The sequence below is a fragment of the Balaenoptera physalus genome (genome assembly GCF_965194825.1).
Source record: "Balaenoptera physalus genome assembly, chromosome: 3".
Classification (NCBI taxonomy): Eukaryota; Metazoa; Chordata; class Mammalia; order Artiodactyla; family Balaenopteridae; genus Balaenoptera; species Balaenoptera physalus.
Window position 1 is genome coordinate 175,567,469 of NC_138890.1, and position 17,454 is coordinate 175,584,922.

The window sequence follows — 17,454 nt, forward strand, 5'->3', positions numbered from 1 at the left end:
GAAAAAACATTGAGGATACAGAAAGTCCTTCAGGTTTGAAGGTCTGGGGACTCAGGGACAAAGGGTACAGTCCCTTATCTGTCATCCTTAGAAACCTCAGGAAGAAGACCTGAAAGACAGGTTTGACCTGATGGACACGCTGGTGCTCTGGAAACACAGGTGTGTCTCAGTTGAAGCAGAAGGAAGACACTCAAGGTAAATGCCACCAAAATGTGCAGGTATTGGTGTGTATTGATGTTCTGCTAGGTGCCGAGGGCACATCTCCAGGTGAGCTCCAGGCAGGATTCTGAGGATTGGTAAATGGAGGAAATATCATGGTCGCTCTCTGCAACTTTATACTTACCGTAAGTAGGAAGAACTGAGTATTTTTTATGTAATTGAGTAAAATAAGATAACATCAAGTTAAAGTCTAAAAGATTAGCCATTCTGACTATGGTGTGATTACTGTGGTTCTTTTAGGTACATCTGACACTTTGTCCCCTGAGGGACTCGTAGTGGGGCAGCCCGACCTTACCGAAAGAACCAGGGATACCGATAACCATGGATTCACCCTTACTAGCTGTTCACCACTCTAAGCTCAGTCTTCTCATCTGTAAAAACCTTCAGACCTTGTATGTATTAGAAATAACAGTTACAATATTCCTAATAAATGGTAAGTTCTCAGTTTACACTGGTGTTCTTTTTGTAAGAGTTATTTTCTTGGTAGTTAAATTTTTGGGGGGAGCACAAATTAAAGGAATGGAAATTATAAATTATTTTATATTTCTTTAGCTTTCAAAATAAAGAAAAGCTGCTTATTTCATAGGTTATTAGTTATAAAATACCTACATTAATACATTTGAAATTACTGAGCTCTTCCCACATCACCTTGTTTTAATGTTAATGATGATGACGGCGATAATATCAACAATAATTTTGATAAAAGAATTCTAGCCATCAGATAGGTGTAGCCTACTATTGTTATATATTTAACTTAATCACACAGTGAATAGAGTATATTGATATCTGGAATTATTACAACATCCTATGAAAAGGTGATAGAAGTTTGAGGGAGGAAAAACAAAGATATGGCCCTTGCAGGCAAGGATTTAAAGATCTCAGGTCGAAGAAAGACTTGTCTGGTTTGTTTTCTATAAACCCAACACAAATATAGTAAAGCAAGGAGCCCGTGTGAATTGACATCCAGTAAAATAATTTCTGAGATGATTTTTAGGAAATCTTAACTTGCTATGAAATGACAAATAATTTTTCCAACTTTACTAATCATTTTTAAGGTCTAAATATGTGAATAAATGCAAAATACATCTTCAGTGATGCTGTCACTTTATCCAACAGTGTCAATTTGCTGCAATATGTCAAGATCAGATTTACTTATGTTGTAAACTAGAACAGTTAAACCCCAGAAGTATCCACATTCCTATCAAGTGTCTCCTCACATCCCGAGTGTTAATGAGCTCAATTAGAACCTGGCGTGTCTTGAGCCGTGGCTCCCCAGCATATGTGAAAGGGATACAGGCATGAAACAAAGGGTTGCAAAGCAGAACTTAACAGCAGCTCAGTTTAAAGCAAAGGTAGTTAGTCCTATCTCTGGCTTTGTTTTACTCTCATGAAGAGCTCCAGGGGCATCTTGGAGTAAAGGCCCTCTCTTGTTCCTGCTTCAGGCTTTCCTGAGTGTTGGAAAGATAGGAAGTTAAGACAACTGTGGCTCACAAAGAAGTTTAGAGCTGATAGCGGCAGGTCAGCACTTCCCCAAGTGTGTTCCAGAAAACTGGCTTATGGGAGGTTATTCTGAAGTTTAAAACAAAGCGACAACAGCAACAATAACAATTTAATGCCTATTATGTCGTGGAAGTCTAGTTTAAAGACAGGTATGCAGGGTTTTTGTTGGATTTGGGTATTTTTTTTATTCTTTCTTCCTTCCTTCCTCCTTCCTCCCTCTTCTCACCTTTCCTCTCTCTCTCTCTCTCTCTCTCTCTCTTTCTTTCTGTAATGTTTTCTCAGAGTTATTATTATTTTTTTGGATCTCCATGACGTGAATTGTATGTTGGGGAGAGCAAGTAGACTTTAAAGTAGTCCTGAAGTTATTGAATCATTAAAGTCTTTTCTCTTAAGACATTTCACAAAACAGGCAAACCTTGGATGTACTTTGGGGATCATGGCAGTCATTGCTTAATTCCCATCCTGGAAGAGAAATGTCACAAGGGTAAAATGTCACCAATTTGCCTTTGCCGATTTAGAATGTTATAAAAGCAGACCTGACCAAGGGTTGTGCTTGTCGGTGCCTTATCCATGGAGAAAGGGTTTGGTAAGCAAATTAATAAAGTGAACTAGAGTTTTCCATACTGCGTTCTGAGATATTAATAGGTATTCCATGAAAAAAGGATTTCATGGGCAAATAAGTTCAGGAATCCCTGTGTGCGTCTATCCTGGGAGACCAATGATGCATCTCTATACAGCAAGGGCACAGGAGAGACCCCAGGAACCCATCTGACTGTTCACTCCAGGATTCCCTGAGAGCGGTGAGCAATCGAGCCATCCCTGAACCCCTCTTTCCTTCTTTCCAGAAAAATAATCTGCTATAATCTGGGAAGTGCTGTTACAAATAAAGCCGAGTATTCTCTCTATAACCATCATATGAAAATTGTTGAGCCATCACAGGCTCAAAATGGAAAGCAGAGGAAGGAAGAGACAGAGAAGGGAAGGAGTCGGGGTGGGGAGGAGAAGTGAGAAATCCGACTGCTCATCCCTGGTCTCTTATGTCAGGGACTTGGCTTGTCATTCAAGGGGGTATGAACCCTTCCTCGTAGTCCAGTGTGGAGACCCTCAGGCCTTCACTGCTCCTCTGCCCTGGAGGCCCCAACCCACTTCCAGATCCAGGTGTGCAACCGCACAGGTGAAATAAACAGGTCACCCAGCAGTTTCAAGCATTAATCACTTGCTTATATATTCAGTTGTCAATCGTGCACCATTCTGATCTCTCTATCAAAGGAAACTTCCTCTACCTGGAGATGCTTTATCAGCTTACTGTGTCCATTTAAGAGAAAAGGCAGCTTTGAGGAGGCTGGCTTATGATTCAGGTCTTTGCTTGTTCAGATTGGTCTTTGTAGGTCCTGTTAGCCCAAGTTTGTCAAGCTGGTCACCTCCCACCACCCGCATGTTGGGTGACATTTTGGATCCTGATTGAGAATGTCTGAAGATTGTCAAGGTGCAATAACTCATGTCCAGGTTTCCCATAACATGTTAGTAATGGTGAAAAAAACTGTCAGAATTTAATTGAGTCCTTGCAAATACACACAAACTCTTGCTCTGTAGTGGAAGATTAGCTCTCTTGACAGTGATTTTTGGAAGTCTGTGTGCTTCCCAAAGTTTAACTTAGGCACCAGAGTGAAACTTTAAGCATCTCTACTATTTGTATTTCCCAATAAAGACTGGCAACTGAACACAACATTGTAAATCAATTATATGCCAATAAATTTTTTTTAAAAAGGGTGTGGAATTCTGACACATGCTACAACATGGCTGAAACTTGAAGACATGCTAACTGAAATAAGCAGACACAAAAGGACAAATACTATGATTCCACTTATATGAAGTACCTAAAATAGGGAAATTCATAGAGACAAAAAGTAAATAGTGGTTGCCAGGGTCTGGGGGTGCAGGAGGAATGGGGACCTTTTGTTTAATCAATATAGAGTTTAAGGTTAAGAAGAGGAAAAAGTTCTAGAGAAGGATGGAGGTGATGGTTACACAACAATGTGAATATGCTTAATGTCACCAAATTACACACTTAAAAATGAATAAAATGGTAGATGTGTTATGTATATTTTGCTACCATAAAAATAAATAAATGTATTTTTAAGTGGATTGACATAAAAAAAAAAAAAAAGAGTGGCAACTGATTGCCCTATTCAACTAGGTACTTTAGGCAAGTAATTCAGATGTGCTCCTTGCAAGCAGGTAGCACTGCACTGGTGACCAGCATGCCTGCAAATTAGCCACTTACATTTTACAAATAGACAAACATACAGCAGCCTCAGCTCTCCAAATCATGATTGTATAAAACCTGTTGTTCCCTGCCTTCTCACCCAGCCTCTTTACAGTTTTAAATGATTAACATCAACCTGCTTATCCCTCCGCCATCCGTTTAATAACTCAGCCTGTGCAGCGGCCGTGGATAAAGTGATCTTCATCGTGGAGATCAAAGAATTAATCAAGCGAAACAGTAAAGAATGATTTCAGAAATCTTTTGAGAGAGATAAATAACTCAAAGTGATGAATTATTGAATCTTTAGGGTATATTTATTTATCAGGCAGTCAAAATTTACCATTTTAAACCTCATTCCATTTTTCTTTCATATTAGCTGGTTGTCTTCATGGTGACATACAACCACCCAAACTGAATGTGCAATCAACTTGTGCCTTAATATGAGAAAACTTGATAAATCTATTCTATTATGTTTAAAAACAAACCCTCTTAGTGTTAAATCTGAAAAAAAGCACAAATGATCTATAACGAATAGGGAAAATCTGGCTCCATCCTGACCCAAAGTATTCTAAATAGCTTTATGATTGAATCATATACCAATAGAGGAAGCATTTAGACCCTTTGACTTCAAACTCCTACTGAAAGGAAGGACTCTTCTTTTCAACATTCCTAAGAGATGTTCTTCCAACCACTTACTAACTATTGTGTTACTAAGAGCTCTACTGAGCAGACCATTGTTGAATTGAGCTCATGCCTTTTTCACTATAACTAGACCTGTTGGAGGGTCCAAGCTCAGTCTCTACAATGACCAAGACTGTTCTCTAATGTCTCTTTCATAGGAAAAACTTTCAAATACTTTAATGCCCCAGCTAGGTCTTCTACTTCTTCATTTAATTATCTCTAGTATCTTCAACTATTACTCATGTTGTGTTGTCAAAGACCTTTGCCATTTGCCAGTCCCCCCTGGGATTTTCCTCTTCATTTTTTTTTTTTTTTTTTTTTTCTTAAATGTGGCTTCCCAACCTGGATACACTACTCCAGGTGTAAAATGACCGGCACAGAGCATAAAAAGAAAACAGTCAAGGAATTCACAGAATACATCTCACTTGTCTCTTTTCTTGATACCGTACTGGAAGCAAAGATTAACCTGGAGAGTAAGGATAAATCCATGGCTCCAAAAAAAACAGTTGACAGCAGGCTTATAATGTGTGCCTGTGACATCAGTCTGGGCCAGAGGGTTAAGTTTCCTAGAAACAGAAGGAAAGTAAACATAAATGGAGGCCTCTCTTTCTGGGTCTAATTGAGACATATTTTCTTTAACTCAACCATTAATATCCAAATTCCATGCCACCGTAGCCCATTTGCACATATAAACAGAATCTCTGTGAATGACTCCAGGCAAGCACTCTATGCCTCAAGATTAAAACAAAAAAGCTGCAAAACATAGCAAGTTCACTCTCTTCTGAAAGCCTGGTTAGATACCATATTCATTAATGAGTCAACATGATGGAATCAGGACTTGTGAATGTGAGAATAACGAGCATATTTCAGGGAGTTGGGGGATGCGTTGATTATCCACCAGGTTCAACTACTGTGGCTAGTGGAATTCCCAGTGTCATTTTTTGATGAAAGAAGGTATACTGTTGAATAACGGGTTGATTTTGGCTTCAAATGGTTGACCAGCTGTTAGATCTTCCCACACAAATTTCTGAGATTGTATGGTCTTGTTAATCATTTTTACCTGAACTATCGCAGGAGAACACAATTAGGAAATTTTGAGAGTGATCATACCTCTTTAAGAAATGTATCCTTCATCTAAATTAATCTTCAGAACCACACAGGGCTCCATCTTTTTTTTTTTTTGAATTTTATTTTATTTATTTTTTATACAGCAGGTTCTTATTAGTGATCTATTTTATACATATTAGTGTATATATGTCAATCCCAATCTCCCAATTCATCCCACCACCAACCCAGCCCCCCTCCGCCACTTTCCCCCCTTGGCGTCCATACGTTTGTTCTCTACATCTGTGTCTCAGGGCTCCATCTTAAAGTAATATTTCGTTGGCAGTTTGATGCCCAAATCCCCAGATACGTGAAAATAGGCATTTTATTTTTTATTCACGGAAACAAAATGGGATTGGAATAATTGCCCTAATTCTTTTCTCCAAATTGCAAATTTTTTGAGTTTTTTTTAAACAAAAGTGTTTTGTTTACCTAATGAATCACTGAAACACTTTGTATATTTGTTTGGAGGTTGTGTAGCGCTGGCCAGATACTAAGTCATAAAACACTTCAGCTGCTTCCTCACTGAGCCCTTTCCAAGGAGGTTGGCTCCATCACCAACCCTCTCCCTGAGACCCATTTTCAGAAGGACCTCATGAAAATGTGGCTAAAGCTTGGTTCACATGGAGGCTTCAGTATATCAACCTAGTACAAATGCCTTGTAAGTGAAAAGTACATAGCATTTCTCACCAAAAACAGTCTTTCCTGCCTGAGACCTGTACCCAGATCCTTGCTTTAAATGTCTCTTGGGGTGAAGAAATTCTAACCTAACAAAGAAAAAATAAAAAATAAAAACAACTGGGTGAAGGATTTAGGAATCACATTCTTTACCTGCTAAGAGATAAGGAACAAACTTACTATTTTTCATTATATATGTGAAAATATATATCCACATATATAATATATCCAAATTTATATCATCAATTTGAAGCTCGAACTTAACAAATATTATCCCTGCTTCCCTTCTTCAAATCTGAAAGCATTATTTATGTGAAAGTCCCATTTGCAGCAAAATCCTTGGGACAAAGGCTGCCATTGCCCCAGTCACTATAAGACAAACGTTATGGCTCAGTGGATGCCCCATGATGTGCGTGTAGGGCCACGTTTTCAAGTTAAAAACAAAAGGTTCATGCACACACACACACACCAGCCCTGCCTTTCGCTCTAGTCTATGTAGACCCTTCAGCCTGCCAGGCAAGCGGAGGCCCTACCCACTCCCCAATCAAACAACGACTCCCCCATCTGACTAGGAGAGGCCACGGGACTTGCTCACTTACACTTGTCTGTCAGCTGGGTTGACAGCATGGGAGGGGGCCTCCCCCACCTTTCCCTGCCCATCAGCTCTGCTGACAGGTGCAGGCAGGCAAGGCACTCCCCCCTCCACCCCATTCATGCCCATCAGCACATCTGATGGACACAGGCGGGTGGGGGAGTCTCCAGAGCCTTTCAACCATGGGGGCAGGCGCATCTCTACCCTGGGTGGGCGCGGGCTGGAGCCGTCTCACAGTCTCGTTGACGGGTGAGGGCGGCCCGGGTTCCAGCTGCTCTGGCATCTGACAGGAAGTTACTGTTCACCCACACTGATTCACAGTCATGCCTCTGGCTGACCGTGGATCCTGCCTGGGTCATCTTGGATGGGCATTTAGACAGGCGTACGAAAGCACGAGGGGTCAGAGGCTGGAGAGAGCAGAAAGCTAGGGAGGGAGAAGGGGGCCTGCCTGGTGGGAAACTGGATGGGTCACAGTAGAGCATCCAAGACAGGAAATGGGGCCAATGTACTTCAGTTGGGTTGGTCACTGACCAAACACTTGGATTGTAAAAGGAAAATCCTCACTGGATTGAAGGACACAATGGTTTTCCTCATATATTTTTGATAGCAAAGACATCTTAGAGATTCAGAGGCCACACAGGGACTAAATGCATGGCGGGGTCACCCCTGCTCATTCAAGTAAGCATTTATTGAACACGTACTACGTGCCTGGCCCTGAACGATCCTTCACACTCCATCGTGGAGCCCGCACACGCCCTGAGACACTGGTGTCTTCTCATGGAGACCCTGGAAGGACCAGCCAGAAAGACTCATGATGGGCCACCAGGCTTCTCCTCCTGCCCGAGGTGTGAGTCTCTTTGATGATCTGTTTTTACACGGTAATAAGGCCATATAGAAATTTAATAGAATCATTCATAATTTATGCCATTAAACAAGAAACGGCTTTATTTTATTAGTCTTTAAAACCAGTGTGGTTGCTTATACTAGTCTGGGCTACAGGCACAGTTTGACTACAGTCGACTGATTCAAAGACTGGAAATATCCCTAAATACCAAGTTTCAAAAAAAAGGAAAAAAACCAACAAAATGAAACCCCAAGTCAAACAAAAAAATCATGTTTTTATAGGCTAAAGAACCCATTTCTTTTAGTAAGTTTCCTTTCAACATCTCACTTCAATTTTCCTACTTTAACCTCAGATTTCAATTAATTGGACAAGGAACTTTCAAGGCAAGGGTTCAGTGAAGAAAATATTTTTAACACACACAGAGATGCCTCAGCCTTAACCCAGCAGGAAAATGATGCTCTCACAACCCCAGGAGAGTCTGTAACTAAGGCAGGATGAGAAAGAGCGGCAGAGGGGATGCCCAGGGTGGTGGCCTTCTGCAAAGTCGGTCCACACGAGCAAGTTCAGTGTGATTTCTACATGTGACAACTTTCCCTTCAAAATATCCAAGTGCTTTGAGTCTTTCCTTTGCTGAATTCCAGAGCGGCCTGGCTGGACGCATAGGTCTCCACTCAGAGGAGGGCAGCTCAGACTCCAGCCAAAGTCAACATCTTAGCCGGTCACTGTGACTGCCTGTCACCCAGCGCGTCTGCAGCCTGCAGTGCCCACCTCGGCTCCTGTGTTCTCCGCATTGACCCCGCCACGCACTGAGCAGAACTCCAGGGGAGTCTCAGACACAAAGTCATCCCAGAGCCCATTTATTTTTTAGTTGAAAATAACAGAGCCCTTTCTGGGGAGCTGCCTGCACAGAATGTGCTTGCCAAGAAGCTTTTCTGAAGAAATGCACCTGGCGTGGATGTTGATGGCCACTCAGCAGAATAGATGCAGTTTGCTGAGGCTACGGACATCTAGATGGAGAAAAGAATCCATGAGTGACAATGTGTAGCTTTCAGAATATTCAGCTCAAAAATATACCAGTTGGGTATAAAGAGGTTAAAAACTATGGACCCAAACTTTGTGCTAGGAAAGCACCCTTGGTGTTTCCTCCACACACGGGAGTGAACAGAAAGCCAGAATGTTCAGCTGTTGAACATAAGTGTTTTCTTCTTTTTCTTGTGTTACTGACTTAGATAAGACAGGGATGAACTACACGGGGTTAGATGGGGCTTGTTGAGGGCTGGGAGCAGGTTGCCGGCTGCATGCAGCCCAGCCCCTCCTCTGGGCAAGCTCTACCTTTGAACGCACGTGTTCTTCCTTGAAGGATAAGTGGCACTTTAAGGGTTGAAATATAGAACCAGTTATCAATTATTTACATCTGTGGTCTAAGTTATTTCATCAGATTCATTTAATCATATTGTAGCTCATTGAGCCAGACAAGAGTTTTGCAAAATCATTTGATTTTGCCCCTACCTCAGGGGAGAAAAAGCACATTTTCTACCCTGATATTTGAGATGAGAAAAATGAGACTCAAAAAGGGAAAGTTTCTGCAAGAAACTGAATAGCTATACACGGGAACAGGGAGAAAAATCAGGTCTCTGCCTCCGGTGCATCTGACAGAGGAAGAGTGGATGGCAGACAGCGAGGGGTCATGCAGAGGCTGGGCAGGCCTGGTGGGGACCCAGAGGCTGGAGGAGAGGCTGGGGAGACACGCCCTATGTCTTTAAACAATTAATAGTTCCAACATAAACACAGAACACTATGGTTACTTTAAAAAAAAGAAATAGGAGAGAGAAAGACTTTTCAGGGTCTATTTCTAAAAGTTAACTCAATTTTTAAATTCCTATTGTTAGATTTCTTAGATTTCTATGTAGGGTTGACAGTTGTAAGCTTCTCAGTATGCAGAATGAATTTTAGCCATCCCAGGTATGCTGCCACCTAAACTTTTTACTTTTAAAATCTTCATAAAACATTGTGATTCCATCCGGTAAGACTGCTTTGGAAATGGGCAACATTTCTGAATTGAATCCAAACCATCGTTTATCTTCAAATAACACAACCTATAAATGTCCTTCTACTTTTGTTGTGAGTCTAAGGTTTCCATCCATTCTCCTTGTGGACTGTTGGAATTTTCAATTTACATCAAAATGACCTGAGATCCGTAGCGCTGGCTGTCTTGCTCACATCAAAGCTCTGTTTCAGTTCAATCCTGGCTGGGTTAAGTCTTTCATACTCTATTTAATAGTCAATTTTTGCAAAAAAGATAAAGGAAGCTTATAGTCATATGGTTTAAGTGTCTCTAAATGAAAATTGAAAGTAGATTCATAAGAACCTCCACTGATAACTCTTTCGTGGAGCCAGTTGGCAGAAGATAGTAATAGATTTGCTGCTGTGGAAGCTCCCAGTGAGGAATTACCAAAATTTAGAGACCACTGTATATAAGGATCCCTAAATTCAGACATGTGCCCAGCTCTGAATAACTGACATGATCCCAGTTTTCCCATGAGGTGCATATAAAAATAAAAGGTAGGACCCAGGGTGCATTTGGGGAAACACACCATTCTGTGGAGTGTCAGTACATTCTTACATTAGAAAGTGTTCTGTTGTCAAAGAAGATTGAGAAAAGGGTAGCTTAACAAAGCCCCTTAGAGGGACTTACTACAGGAATTCTCGCCTCAGCACCTTGGCCCCTGCTGTGAATCTCCAGGAGGGAAATATTTGCATGTTGCATTTCCCAAACGTATTTAGCCACGGATTCTCTGTGTCCCAGAATGTCTCATGAGTTCTAGAGTTTGTGCCTTGATAAAAGCTGTGTTTCATTTTATTCCAGGTTTAAAGGAACCTGGATCAATATATGAAGAGAGAAAGAAAAAACTCTCACTGAACAACTACTAGTTCTATAAACCCAACAAGATGTCGATTATGAAATATACCATTTGCACAGGGACTCTTCTCATTTTTCTGGAGTCACCCAGTCCTCTGGAAGGACAGCGCTTATTAAAAGTCACAGGTAGCACAAGCAGATTTACATGAATTGAAATGATATCCAAATACCAATTTATGTCTGGCCATGTTTTGTCAAATTTCAATGCATACCTGTAACAAAATAAGGCATATGAGTTTGGAGTGAATAAGATTTTAGCAAGAAAGGCCTGAATTCCAATATAAACATTTAAAATATTAATAAAACATCTCGGACGTTGAGGAATTCCTACCACAGTAAAGTTTTCTTTGGAGCGAAGGCCCAGCCAGATTCCTGTCTCCCTGGCTGCCACGTTGGCCTGCGACATGCAGCAGAAGACAGGCCCCAGGGGTGAGACTGGTGCCACCAGCTCCGGGTCTCCTGCTCCCTCACTCTGACTCCCGTGCGTCCATTGCCCACAAACCTCCAACCGTGCAGTCTCAGAACAGAAGGCTCTGTCTTTGTGAATCCTGCCTAGGCCTCCCCAAGCACCGGGCTCTCACTACCCGAGACAATGTCTGCAAATCGCTACCGCCTTGCTGGAGACGCAGGGTGTCACCCACACGTTTGGCCAGGGTGAGGGGGGAGCACGTGGCAGCTTTGCTAACGCTTCCAGGTCACGGTCAATATTCAAGTCATACCCCCAGCCTTTCTCCTCAGCTCCTGGCAGGACTGTTTCTCTTTCTCCATGACCTCTGAGTGCCATTCATGCAAGGCTGGGGGAGGCCCCAGCCCTGGACCATCCGTCTTCCCCCAGGCTCTCCACAGCCACACGCAGGCTTGCTGAGGGCTGCCAGGCTGCAGCCACGGAGAAGAATCCCTCTGACTTGGGGGACCTGCCAAAGCAGACACACCACTGTGGTTCCACCTGGATCAAAGCTCAAGGACGCGCACACTTCGGGGGAAGCAACAGGCCCTGAACGGCGGGAGCCGCCCTCCTTCCCGCTGGACCCCGGGTGGAGGTGTCGAGATTCTGGCATGCTGTTCTGAAAGCAGGCCTCAAACATCACATTTAAATGGCAGAATTTTATCTGCCAGGTGCCCTGCGAGGGAGTGTGATCTTCCACGGCAGCGCGGACGCCCACGTCCTGACCCCGCGGCCGGCCATGGGGAGGCTGGCCTTCCGGGCATCCCACCCTCAGCACCAGCTCCTCCCAGCTGCCTTTCTTGGGACTCCCAGTAACACAAAAGCTTCAGCAAACTATGGCTCTGATTCAGCCTCTTTCTTAGAGGGAAGGGGCTTTGACTTCATCAGGGGTTGGGAGAGCTCCCAGGTTATGAGCTACCCTGACCCACGTCGTCACCACTAGAGATTCTCACACTAAGTGAAGTAAGTCAGATAGAGACAAATATCATATGATCTCACTTCTACATGAGTCTAAAAAAAAATGATACAAATGGACTTATTTCCAAAACAGAAACAGACCCACGGACTTAGAAAACAAATATGATCACCAAAGGGGAAAGGGGGTGGGGGGAGAGATAAATTAGGAGGTTAGGATTAACATAGACACACTACTGTACTCTATATAAAATAGATCACCAACAAGGACCTACTGTAGAGCACAGGGAACTATACCCAGTATTTTGTAATAATCTATAAGGGAAAAGAATCTGAAAACAAATAGATACATATAATACCTGTATAACTTAATCACTGTGTTGTACACCTGAAACTAACACATTGTAAATCAACTATACTTCAATTAAAAAAAAAAAAAAAGTCACTGCTGTTTGTTCACAGAGGACGAAGGATTGAAAGGAATTATAGCCATCTTTTGGAAAGTGGGCTGACAGACAAGGTCCTCCAACTCAGCCTACTCAGGTCTGACGGTGTGTTAAAGCTGGGGCATTTCTTCGTACTTATGAGCTAATGTCCCTGGAAAGTTTACCTCTGGGATGTGACCTGAGGTAAAGGACCGCAGAGTTTCAGGATTTGAGTTTAGGACACTTTGCCCCAGTCACAGCTGGGCTCTGGCCGCCACATCCCCTGTTACAATGATGCCCAGAGGAGGGAACAGTGAAGGAAATCCAACTCTGTGCTGGAGGCCCCAAAAGAGCATCCCACTCTGGAAAATCCTTTATGGATTTCCGACATTCAGGAAAGCTCCCGAGCACAGGAACCAGAGAGGAGACAATCTCCCAGCTTCCCTCGCTCCGGATAGGGCATCCTGAGATGATTCTTCTCTTCCCCTCAGGACCTGCCACCTTCACACCCCTGCAAACAAAAGCACCGCCAGTGACACCCGGCATCCCCCTAAAATAAAACTGGGACTGTAGCCACCCTTCTTGGACTGACTTTATTTACTGAGCTCTGAGTTTCGGCAACATTATTCTTTAGTCCTTGAGGAAGTAATTCACTCTCGCCCTTAAAACGCTGTTAAGTAGTCGATAATCCATTATTACAGTAAGCCGTTCACTCTCACAGTAATTATCTAATAACCCCTTATAAAAGACCGTGGCTTCCTAATCTGTTTATAATTATCATTTCAATGATCCCACACATTAATGTCTGACCTTCAGCAACTCTGACCTGATCTTAATTAACTCTAATATCAAATCATCGCTACACAAGAAACTAGCCATGACCAAATGAATGAACCCCAGGTACAGTTAATTTCTGGAGCAATTATCTTTTCATGTAGGGAGATTTAAATGATTATCTGCACAATTTCACACAGTTTTATGTAATTCTGCGACATTATAAATTCTGTTTTAAATCATATTTCAAAGGCAGGGCTCCAGAGTCTGGTTTGTCTAGCGTTCTCAAGCTACAACATCACACACTATCCCTGTGTAATACAAGATGCTTTTTGTGTGATTGTTTTCAATTATCAACAAACAGCAAAAATGTAGTTTGCAAAGTGACACGTTACAGTTAAACGAATAACTATACAGGTAGGTAATCTAGGAGCAAATACCATCCAGGTAAAATTGTTAAAGGAAATATCCCATTATGCAGAAATACTGAAAGTAATTGATAATTTAACAGATGCTGTAAAATACTAGAAAATTTAAAGTGTATGTCAATATGCATAGTGTGTTTATGAAGTGCCATAGATTAGAAAACACTTATCAGCAAAACCTGGAGGACATGCAGCTAAAGGAAATATTTGCAGCTAGAGTTGAACTTTATTTCAAACCCTGAGATGCACATGGGTATTTCTGTGTTAGTAAACATCTAACTTCCCCTGTGAAGTTATCTGTATAGCTTCCCGACCTAGAATTCATTTTCACAGATGTCCAATTGACTCTTAGGGGTAAACAGACACATGGGCAATATTGCGGAAATGTTCTGGGTGTAAACAAGGCCTTGTAAAGAGATGCAGTTAGGCAATGTTTGCTTAGCATTGTCTCTGGTGTCAAGAATTAGGGCTAAATCGATCAAAGGGCGAATTTCAACCAGAATTGTCACCATTTCCTGCTCTTGACACAGTTTATCAGGCACATTAAGCCTTCCTGGTCGAAGTTCTTACAACACCTAGCACTTCAGCCCAGATACCAAGACGTTTGTCCCAGCCATCCTTCACAGCAAGCAGCCTGGTTCAGGCGATTGATTTGCAAGTCATTTGGGTGGAGGAAGGTGGGTGCTTTCTTAGAGTTGCCCAGGTGAGCTGCCGTGACAGACTGCCCCACGTCGCCAGGAGGGACATTCACTTCCTGACTGCATGTTTCTGCTCCTCCGCAGAGATATTATTTGCAGAAATGGAAAGAGGTGGACCTACGTCTTATATCAAAGCGCTTAACAGAGGCAGGGTAAGGAGACAGTTTCTTTATAAATAACAAATTACTTGAGTGGTCTAAGTTGATAAATATTTTAAGTAGCCGTGTCCTGTAGGTCCGTTGAAATTAAAACATGCATCCAAAGACAAAAGGTGACGGCATGAAGGATACATTTCCGGTTGCTGACACAAGCTTCAGCGGAGCTTCACGGGGATAACGGGAGGAAACCACGGGCGCCTCTGATTCATCGTGGCTGCTCCACACCGTCACCCTGGAGACCAGGGCCGACGGCCCCCCGTCCAGGACTCTTCTCAGACCCAAATGGGTTCAAGCCCAGCAGTGGCCTTGGACAATGACCCTACCAGCACCTCCACCCAAGTTCGACTCTGAGACGTCTGTCATCGTGGCAATGGCATCTATTGCCTTTAAAATTAAAATATTTTAAATGCACTGAGATAGCAGGTGTTGCAAGGGATGAAATCATTAAATAATTTCAAATCTTTAAATGGTTCTTGCTCTGCTCTCTCTCCCCAGTGTAAGGAACTGTGTCATTTATGCAAAGATCATCACATTCTCCACTCCCTTCTCATCCTTTGGAAACTGCTTGAGGTCTTTGGTGTCTGAGCCTCTTTTTTGCTGCTGAGTTAAAAGTTTAAGGGCCTTTACACCAGTTACTTCTCTCCTTCAAAGAAAACCCTTGGGCCTACACTCTCTTTTTTTTAATCATTGAAGTTCCTAGAGGTAACTACACAGTTATACGTAGGATTTGACATTTGGTTTTAATTTATTACTTTAACTATTTGATTTAATAAAAGCTTCTGTGATGGTGAAGACAGTCACTTCCTAACATGAAGACCCCGGTCCCACTCACTGACCTTCTGTAAGGCCCAGAGGCAGCCAGGCGAAGGCTCCGCACCCCTGAGGGGGGCCCCTGCTGCCACGTCCACATCTATGTTTAGGGACAACATGGCAGCAGGACTTGCTCTGGGTGTGGCCCTGACCCTCCTGTCCTGGCTGGTCCGGGACAAATCTGCCGCCACCGCAGCAGCAGTGTCACATGTCTTGGAGGCTGCTTCCTTAGGGGAGCTTTTGACCCGAGGAAGTGGGTGATACACAGGAGGCGCTTTGCTTCATGTCTGGTACAGAGTAAGATGAGGGCATCAGTGAGCTGCATGGAGGGCCAGTGCACACCTGGGGCAGGCAGTTCCTGCCCACGGGTGTGAACAAAGGCAGCATCTCTGGGCCCTGGAACTAGCATCTAGTCTGGCTAGGCACAGACCACCTGAGAAGAAGGCCCTCCCTCCCCAAGGTCACAGCCGGAGCTCCTTGCATTGGCCACCCTGCCCCGGGCAGTAGTCAGAGGCCCTGGTGGTGTGAGGGCCCACCGTGTGCAACCAGGACCCCCTCCCGGGGGACTCCCTTCTGGTCCATACTAACCTCTGATGTGGCTTTTGCTTTCATTTTTTTTGTTCATATTTTTATTTTGGCATCATTGAATTTGCATGTGTAAGCACTGCTCAGTAACCCTCAGTGAAAAATGTCTCTATTTAGTAAAACAAACAGCAATAAAATCTCCAGCTATGATTGTAGAATTGTCTTTTTCTTTCTTTAGTTTTGCTGTTCCTGAAATTTCCGGCTATGTTATTAGGTATATACTAATAAAACTAGCAGATTAAAATATCAGTAAGCGTTTCGATGATTCAAATGATTAGATTATTTACAAAATTGGTAGAATAAACATATTAAACTCAAGAACAACAGGATACACATGCTTTTCTAATACACGCAAAATGTTTACCATTTTATAGAACTGAGATAATTAAAAGTGCATATTCTTTTTTTTTTTTTTTTTTTAATTTATTTATTTATATATTTATTTATTTATTTATTTTTGGCTGTGTTGGGTCTTCGTTTCTGTGCGAGGGCTTTGTCCAGTTGCGGCAAGCGGGGGCCACTTTTCATCGCGGTGCGCGGGCCTCTCACTATTGTGGCCTCTCTTGTTGCAGAGCACAGGCTCCAGACGCGCAGGCTCAGTAGCCGTGGCTCACGGGCCCAGATGCTCCGCGGCATGTGGGATCTTCCCAGACCAAGGCTCGAACCCGTGTCCCCTGCATTGGCAGGCAGATTCTCAACCACTGCGCCACCAGGGAAGCCCAAAAGTGCATATTCTGACCATGACAGAATTAAGCTATAGATTAACTTAAAAGATAAATACAAAATCTTCAAATGTCTGAAAATTGAACAACACATATCTAAATATCCCATGAGTCAAAAAAATTAAAATAGAAACTAGAAAAATTTTAACTAAATATTAATAAATAAACATAAACTTGAAGAATACAGCTAAAGCGGTGATTAGAAATTCAGAGCCTTAAGTGCACAAAGTAAAGAAAGGTAACTAAAAATTAATGACTTACATCTAGATCAAGAAGCTGGTATCGCTGGATTGTAAGTTAAGTTTGCCTTAACTTTTGAAGAAACTGCCAAACTTTTAAAACTTAATTGTACATTTAGCATTGCCATCAGAGATGTGTGAAGTTTCCAGTTTCTCCACATCTTACAGTATTCAATATTGTCAGTCTCTTTGACTAAATCCATTTTTAGTGGGAGAGTAGTGTTTTTTTTTTTTAATTGTGGTTTCAATTTGGACTTTTCTAATGACTAATAAAGGTGAATATCTTCTCATGTGCTTATTACTTATTTGTTCATCTTTTTGGGTAAAATTTCTTTTCACAACCTTTTGTCCTTTTTTTTCATTGAGATATTTTCTTATCATTGAGTTGCAAGAGTTTTTAAATATTCTGAATACAAGTTCTTTATTGGATATTGTTTTTATAGTATTTCCTGTC